The sequence below is a fragment of the Myodes glareolus genome, chromosome 24, assembly GCF_982192425.1.
Source record: "Myodes glareolus chromosome 24, mMyoGla1.1, whole genome shotgun sequence".
Lineage (NCBI taxonomy): Eukaryota > Metazoa > Chordata > Mammalia > Rodentia > Cricetidae > Myodes > Myodes glareolus.
The window spans coordinates 32,335,753-32,343,085 of NC_142049.1; positions in this window are offsets into that span (position 1 = coordinate 32,335,753).

Below are 7,333 nucleotides of genomic sequence, written 5' to 3' on the forward strand. Positions count from 1 at the left end.
TGTAAACACCCTGACAGACAGGAAGAAAAGGGTTATTCTGCCTCACAGCTCAAAGGTACGGTCTGGCGTGGCAGGAAAGCCAAGGCAGAAGAGGCTTGAACCACCTGATGACATTGTATCCGCAATAAAGCATAGAGATCTGCGAATGCAAACTGACACTTAGTTCTCTCCCCCCACTTATGGGTTCCAGGTTTCCAGGTGGGGACTTGTTCTACTCACCGTGGTGGGTTTTCCCCGCTCAATGATTATATAATCAGGGCAATTTCCTGGAGCCATGTTCAGCTGCACATCTCCAGGTGATGCTGGAGAGCTGAGTCTTTAGTAAAGAAAACGGATTTTTTGTTTTGTTTTATTTTTTTGTTTTACCGAATAAGGCACAATGGGCTACCAGGGGCATCATGTGTGGAACCCAGGGCCCTCTTTTGGGAGGCTTCAGTCAAGTCCATGTCCCCACATAAAAGTTAAATAGCAAACTAGCATCCAGTAATTGGCCTTTGAGGACTCTGGATTCCTATCAGGAAAATGCCCAAGAAGAGCAAAGGAAACATGGGTCAGCCACAGAGTGGGGACTTAGGGATGATTGCCAGGACCCAAGGAGTTGTAGAAGAGGCATATTTTCTTCCTTACTGTGTGTGTATGTCTGTGTGTGCATGCACACATGTTTACAAATCTATGGCTCCATATCTGTGGGCTGAAAATCCAAGCATATGGAGAGCAAATATACTGGAGAAGAAATATTCCCATGACCAGGTATTTTCTTGAGAGGCTAGTCTCTGAACCTGGCAAGTATGACACTGACAACTAACATTACAAAGTATTAGACCTCTTGTGTGTAATGATTTAACGTCTGCAGGAGATGTACAGAGGCTCTATGCAGACACTGTCACTTTAAGAAAAGCTGGGAGCATCTGTGGCTTGTGATATTTGTGGGGGTGCAGGGATGAGTCCTTCTGACACGGGACAACTGTACCCTGTGCACACTGTGAGTGTGTGGCAGGGACACACATAGAGGGCTTGCTTCACTTTCTGTCACCGTTGTCCTAGCAACGCTTCTTTCCTTACCAGCTGCAATTTGTTCCAGTTCGTTCCCTCCATATAGAAGAATCTTTCAGAGATTGTCAACAACTTGTGCTCAGATACCAGAGCCCAGCTCTGTGTCCTCTGGGCCTCTTAAGCCAGAGCCCCAGCTGAGCAGGACTCCCTCTGCCCTCTCCACAGGCCTGGACCCCACTCAGGAGAGCCTCCTCCTCTTGGCTTGTGTGTGCTAGGGACTGAACTGAGGGGCTTGCACACATCTCGTGGCAAGCGCCTTATCACTGAGCTACAGCTGTGAGAGGCAGCTGCCTCCTGCAGACGGTCCTCTGTGATCTAGGTTCCCTGTTTGTGTTTTTTGTCTTCCCGTATTAGCTTGTCTACTTCTCCATTGTAAAATCACTCTTTTAAAAATAACGGAGACATCCTTTTCTTTAACGGTTTATTTTTATTTATCAGTGTGTTCCTGGGGGAGGTGGAGGGGTGTGTGTGTGTGTGTGTGTGTGTGTGTGTGTGTGTGTGTGCACGTGTGTCAGCCAGGAGAGGGCATCCAATCCCCCAGCTTTGGAGTTACAGGCAATTATGGCGTACCCGACACAGGTGCTGGGAATTGAACTAAGTCCTTTGGGAGAGCACTCAACCTCTTACCCACTCGGCCATCTCTTGAACTCCCCGAGGCATCTTTGGTTTTCCAAATGGTATATGTATTTCATAATTTCATGGCATGCTTAAGAGTTAAGAACTTTATCAGTGTGTATATATATATCTATATATATATATATTTACACAATAGAAGATTATGTAAATATAATAGAATAGAATTAGAATAGAATAGAAAATATATATATATTTACATAATAGAAGTCGAGAGCCAGGGTTGGTTAGCTAGTGCCCTATCCTCATCCTGTGGTCTTTTAAGCACCTTTCCAAACTTCCCATGAAAAGTCAGCTTTCAACCCGAAGAACTAAGACGAGCCTTCTACCCCCTAGTCAGTCCCAAGGTCTCCTATGGGAGACCACCAGAGTCAGACACAATGGGAACTTATTGGCCTCAGCTGGACCCCTGGGGGTCTATAGGCTTTTGTCCCAGTGAACCCCGCAGGCCAGTCTAGATCTTTCTAAGATTCTCCCATTAGTGCTAATGCTTGGCTCCTAGGAGTCGGATGAGGATTTGTGTGTCAGCTTCCCTGGACTGGGCATTCCTGCCAGGCAGGGTCCTGCCTCCTGTGGACCGGCATCCTGCAGAGTTTAAGAACACACACTTTATGGGTCCAGTTCCTGACTCGACAACTCAGTCACCATCTACAAGATGAGGCTTTTGATTTCTCCCTTCCAGGCTGTTGTATAGACTGGACTCCACATGAGAGGAATGAGCCATGCCCTGTGGAGCCATTCAGTGCAGGTCACCCTCTACCTCTGTCCCCATACTGAGAGCAGGGCACAGCATGCAGTGGGCCCTGGATGCATGGCTGTATCTGAGTCCTGGCACAGTGCTGTGCCTGAGAGAGACCCAGGACTCTGGACTCTTCCCAGGGAGGGAAAGACATTTCCTTAGTTCTTCTACATTTCAGGAAACCAGGAAAGCATAAATCAAAATCTGTCACACGGCAGCTGTATCTTCTTGCTTACCGTCACAACCCCTGGTGATTACATACCTAGGGCCTCTTCAGTTTTCATCCACGCAGGAAGTGTCCTGAGCATTAGCAAAAAGGAAATCCTGGGATCATCGGGTTCACATCCCATCCAAAGGGAAAAATACATTCCGCTCTATATAGGGGCGCACACAAGTCCACTTCAATCCTCCTCCTCTTAGGCCATAAGATTTTTTGCAATTATGATCACTATTGTTGTTGTTGTGTGCACACTAGCATGCACGTGGAGCTCAGAGGACCACTCTTTGGAGTTGGTTCTCTCCTTCTGCCTTTATGTAGGTTCAAATTCAGGTAATTAGGTTGGGAAGCAAGAGCTTTCACCTGCTGAGTCATCTCGCTGGCTTCATAATGATTCCCTCTGAGGGCATCTTACTGAGTACCTAGGACTCAGGGCGACTAAATAACTGGATCGACTCGTGCTTTACACACATGGTGGTTTTATTGAGTAGACATCAAAGCTCCTCTGTATCAAGTGATGGAGAAGCCATGTCACACGGGTTACAGAGCTATTTTTACTTAAAATAATCTTTCATAAAAGAAAGAAAGGAAATACTGTTCTATAAAAAGTGCAGTAGTCATTACTGGAAGTGTTCCAAAATGAAAGCAAGGTTTACTACATATTGCAAAAATCGGTTCAGTGCTTTAATACTTCACAATGGAACGACCTCGTCACTTTAGACAGCTCTTACAATGGGTTTCTTCACCGACAATGGACCAGATGGAAGAGAAGATTTGTATGGAATTAGCATGAGCACTCAACATGTGGGCAGAAAGGATTTTTTGAACAACTTGGTCGAAACATGGTGATCTATGACCCATTTTTTTTGCCTCAGCATTTTCCTTTGTCCACAATAATAAATAGAAAGCAAAGCAATCTATTTCATCCCCAAATCAGTTGAGAGAGAGAGAGAGAGAGAGAGAGAGAGAGAGAATTCATGATTGTGTGAGGCTAAATGCCCATTTAAAGGAACTAGGCAAGCACAGGCTGAGGAACCCTTTGTTATAAATCAGCTTCAGTGCTTCCAGTTACAAGGAGGCCAGTTTGTCAAAAATGAAGGGGGATGGAGTGCAGGCTCTGTCAACGAGGCAGTGATGGGTCACCAAGCTTAGTCCCTGCTTGGACTCAGTTGAGCCTGCTTTCTACGCCTAAGTGTTCCTTTATTTGTGTCACTGGGGGCCCAGTGTCTGCCACCTGGGGTTGTGGCAGAGCTGAGCTCCATGGCCTGGATACTGGCTCTGTTGGAGGCAGGTTGGTCTCTGTGCTCTGGACTCTTAGACACGGCTGGTCTGTATTGTATGCTCATGCCTATACAATAGTTTGGGTCATGGGGTGAGGGCTGACCCACTCTCACTGCCAAGCCGTAATTCAAACTCTGATGTGCTCACACAGAAGCTGAGAGCTGGGCTGCCCCTGGGCACTTGCCAGGATGAGCAGTGCCCTCTGGGAAGCCATGGCCCCTCTGAGTCCTGGCAGGAGCAGGGGCCCAAGTTGCTCGGGCAGCAGTGAAAGGAGTATCACATATTTGGCAATTCATGTATGGGAACACACATGCAAGGGCCCATTTGCACAGCTGGACAGATGCGGAGGGAATTTATGAGGGATATCACACCTGAGAGGAACCCTATAGTATAGCATCCAGAGAGATGAAAGCAAGAGCCACGGAAGAGGATAAAAGAGGACACAGCCTTCACACCAGGTCACAAGAGGACAAAGGTCCAATGAACAGCTTGTAACAGTGTTTTGCCAGTGATTCTTAGAAGAAAATGAATTTGGCCAAAGGACCAGGAAGTAAACAGTGCGGTTAGGTAGCTGTGAAAATACCTGGCAGAGGAAACAGACTTTGGAGCAGCAGTCCCTTAGGTGGGTGAGGTCAAGCGCAGGGTGTCTCCATTAGTGTCCTAGGCCCATGGAGGTGTGTGGGGCTTTCTGTCGTTCCCGTGCACACCCGGTGTCAAACCCACTGAATCCCACCACCGTCCCAAATCACCAGAGTGATCAGTTCCTTTCCTTTCACTGCCCTGCATTTTGGTAACTGGAGAACGAATCCTTCATCTGGGCTGGGACACCTGTACCACTGTGTCTGGTACAGGAAGGACAGATGGATACCTAGGAATAAATTAGAAAGGCTCCTTTGGAATGGTTGGTGTCTCCAATGACATTACAGCCAGTATGATGGGACTCTCCATAGTGCATCTCATTCTATGAGCTACCCGGTATGGACCATTTTTACCTCTGCATGACTCAAAATGCCCCCTGCAAATAGCAGAGTCCCGCTATGAGGAAAGGCTTGGCTACAGGGCCCACTCTGAGACTGGTGGTGACCACTGCTGTTATCAATGATAAACTTATATCTAGTCACTCGATACCTCTAGTCCTGATGAACCAGACCACCTAACGAACTCACAGTTTTTATATGTAAGGGTAGCAGAAAAATCAGGATTGGATGAAGGATGAAACTGACATTTTGTCATTTGTTGTATCAAATGAGTGATCTCATTTCTTTTCTCCAACCAGTATTTATCTAGTGCCTAGTGTGTGTCTTTTAGGCACCAGGACACAGCAGTGAACAAGATACATGAGAAGTCCTGCCCGCATGGAGCTTACATTCTATGGGAACCTGGGGGCTGTGGCACACCGAATGAATGAGTTGTTGATCAGGAGCTGCGAGAGGAAGCTGAACATGGTAGGGAGGGTGGGACATATCAGCTTCTTACATAGCCGAGTTGGAGCAGGCCTTGCTGAAGGGCGGCGGTGAAGTGAAGATGAGTAGGCAGTGAAGAGCAGAAGGAACAACTTATACAAAGGCCCTGAGGCCAGAGGCTGCCTGGTAACTAGGTGGCCCCGCCTGCGGTCAAGAACGTACTGGTTCAGGGCAGGCTTTGTAAAATCTTGGCTCTTACTAAATCGTGGAAACTGTGTTCTCATGGAAAACTATCCTCCAGAATGTGGAGACAGATTCTACAATGGCTGATTTCACTGCTTTGGTTTTGAGCAGATTCCATTTATATTCACCCTTACAACCAACTGATATTCCTCACCTTCTGTTAAACAGAATATGCATGTATATACATACATATGCATGTATAAGCACACATCTTTGAGATATTCTCGGGAGGAACAACATACAGCAGTGTGCATCATTTCATTTATATATAATTAGGGTTTGTGATCTTTTTAAAAAAATTTTAAACTAAAATAGTAAACATCCAAATTTTAATGAATTACTCTGCCTTATTAGAAAGGGTCATGTTTGGGAATAATGGCTTCCGTGTGTGTCCTGTAATTACATGTTACACACACATATAGACCATGCACTCTTGCAGATCCTCAGGCATCTCTGTAGGGTGACTCCCTCACTCCTCTCTAAGCAGTGGAGGGGGAGGAGGGCTGGCTTTTTGGGGAAAAGCATCAGCCTGTGTGCTGCGGATTTACCTCACCCCTCGCTGGAAACTCTCACAGATGATCTTGTCTGTTGTTGGGAGTTGTCCTGAGAATCCTGGTCTTCTTTAGAGACATTCTTCACAGAGGAGGTCTGGGATGGACCCCTCCCAGCATCCCTGTAGAGTACAGAGCCTCTAGGATGATCTACCTGGCCCCAGCCCTGTGAGAGCAAGGTTAGGTTCTGAGAACACTTCAGAACCAGGCTTTAGGTCAACAGAACCGGCGCTGCCCCATAGGCCTGGGTAATAGGGAGGATCTGAAGGCAGCAAGAAGGAAGTGGGGGTCTCTGCCCTGAAGACCTGCATCCACATGGATTAGCAAAGAGAGGCAGGGTTCTCAGAGGTCTGGAGAGCTGCTATGTAAGGCTTTTGGGAAGGGACTGCCTGTTTCCTGGGGCCAGGGGTACTGGCTACCTTCAGATTTCTCACATGTGCTTCTCTTCAAAGGACAAGAGCAGGAAACTCCAAGAGCTAAAACCTGGGTCATTCTTTTATCTCACGTGGATTAAGGCCAGAGTTAGCTCACTCAGTTACCAAAATACTTTCTCACTCATTAGAAGCCTTGGAGGAAAAGAAGATGGGAGGAACTGATATGCAGAGTCCTTCCTATGACCAGGGGCAAGCAGCCTGTCACAAAGAAACCTCAAACAGGAGGAAGGTGCCCTGAGCTTTACTCCAAGCCTTGATATGAACAATGAAGCCCCACACAGTGGAACTCTGACTCTCTCTCTTTTCTGTCTTTCTCAAATTTCCCAGCACCAATGTCTACAACCCTGCCTACCTTCTTGTTATTTTTTTCAATCAATGTGGAATATATTTCGATGGGAAAGGTCTGATTTTACAGTTAGAAGAGTTTGCAAAATAAACTTACAGATGCTAAGGGAGGGCCTTGCTACAGCTGGCTCTGCCCAGAGCCTTGGGGCATGTACTGACTTCATGGCGGGGGGGGGGGGGGGGGGGGGAATGGGGTGGGGGGGACAGACACTCTACACCCTGAGGCCTGCACTGGGGTGGCTCTTTCATCTTCTGTTATACTGAGACACTCATGACAATACGCTACCAGAATTTGCAAGTTATTTTGGATACCGTTAAATTTGGAAAACAATAGGTTCAAATGGCACTGGGTACTAAGTGGTAAGGAAGGGGACAGAGTAACTTAGGGACAAATTTTTTCATCGATAAGAAAGATGCAGCACCAGGAACCCATA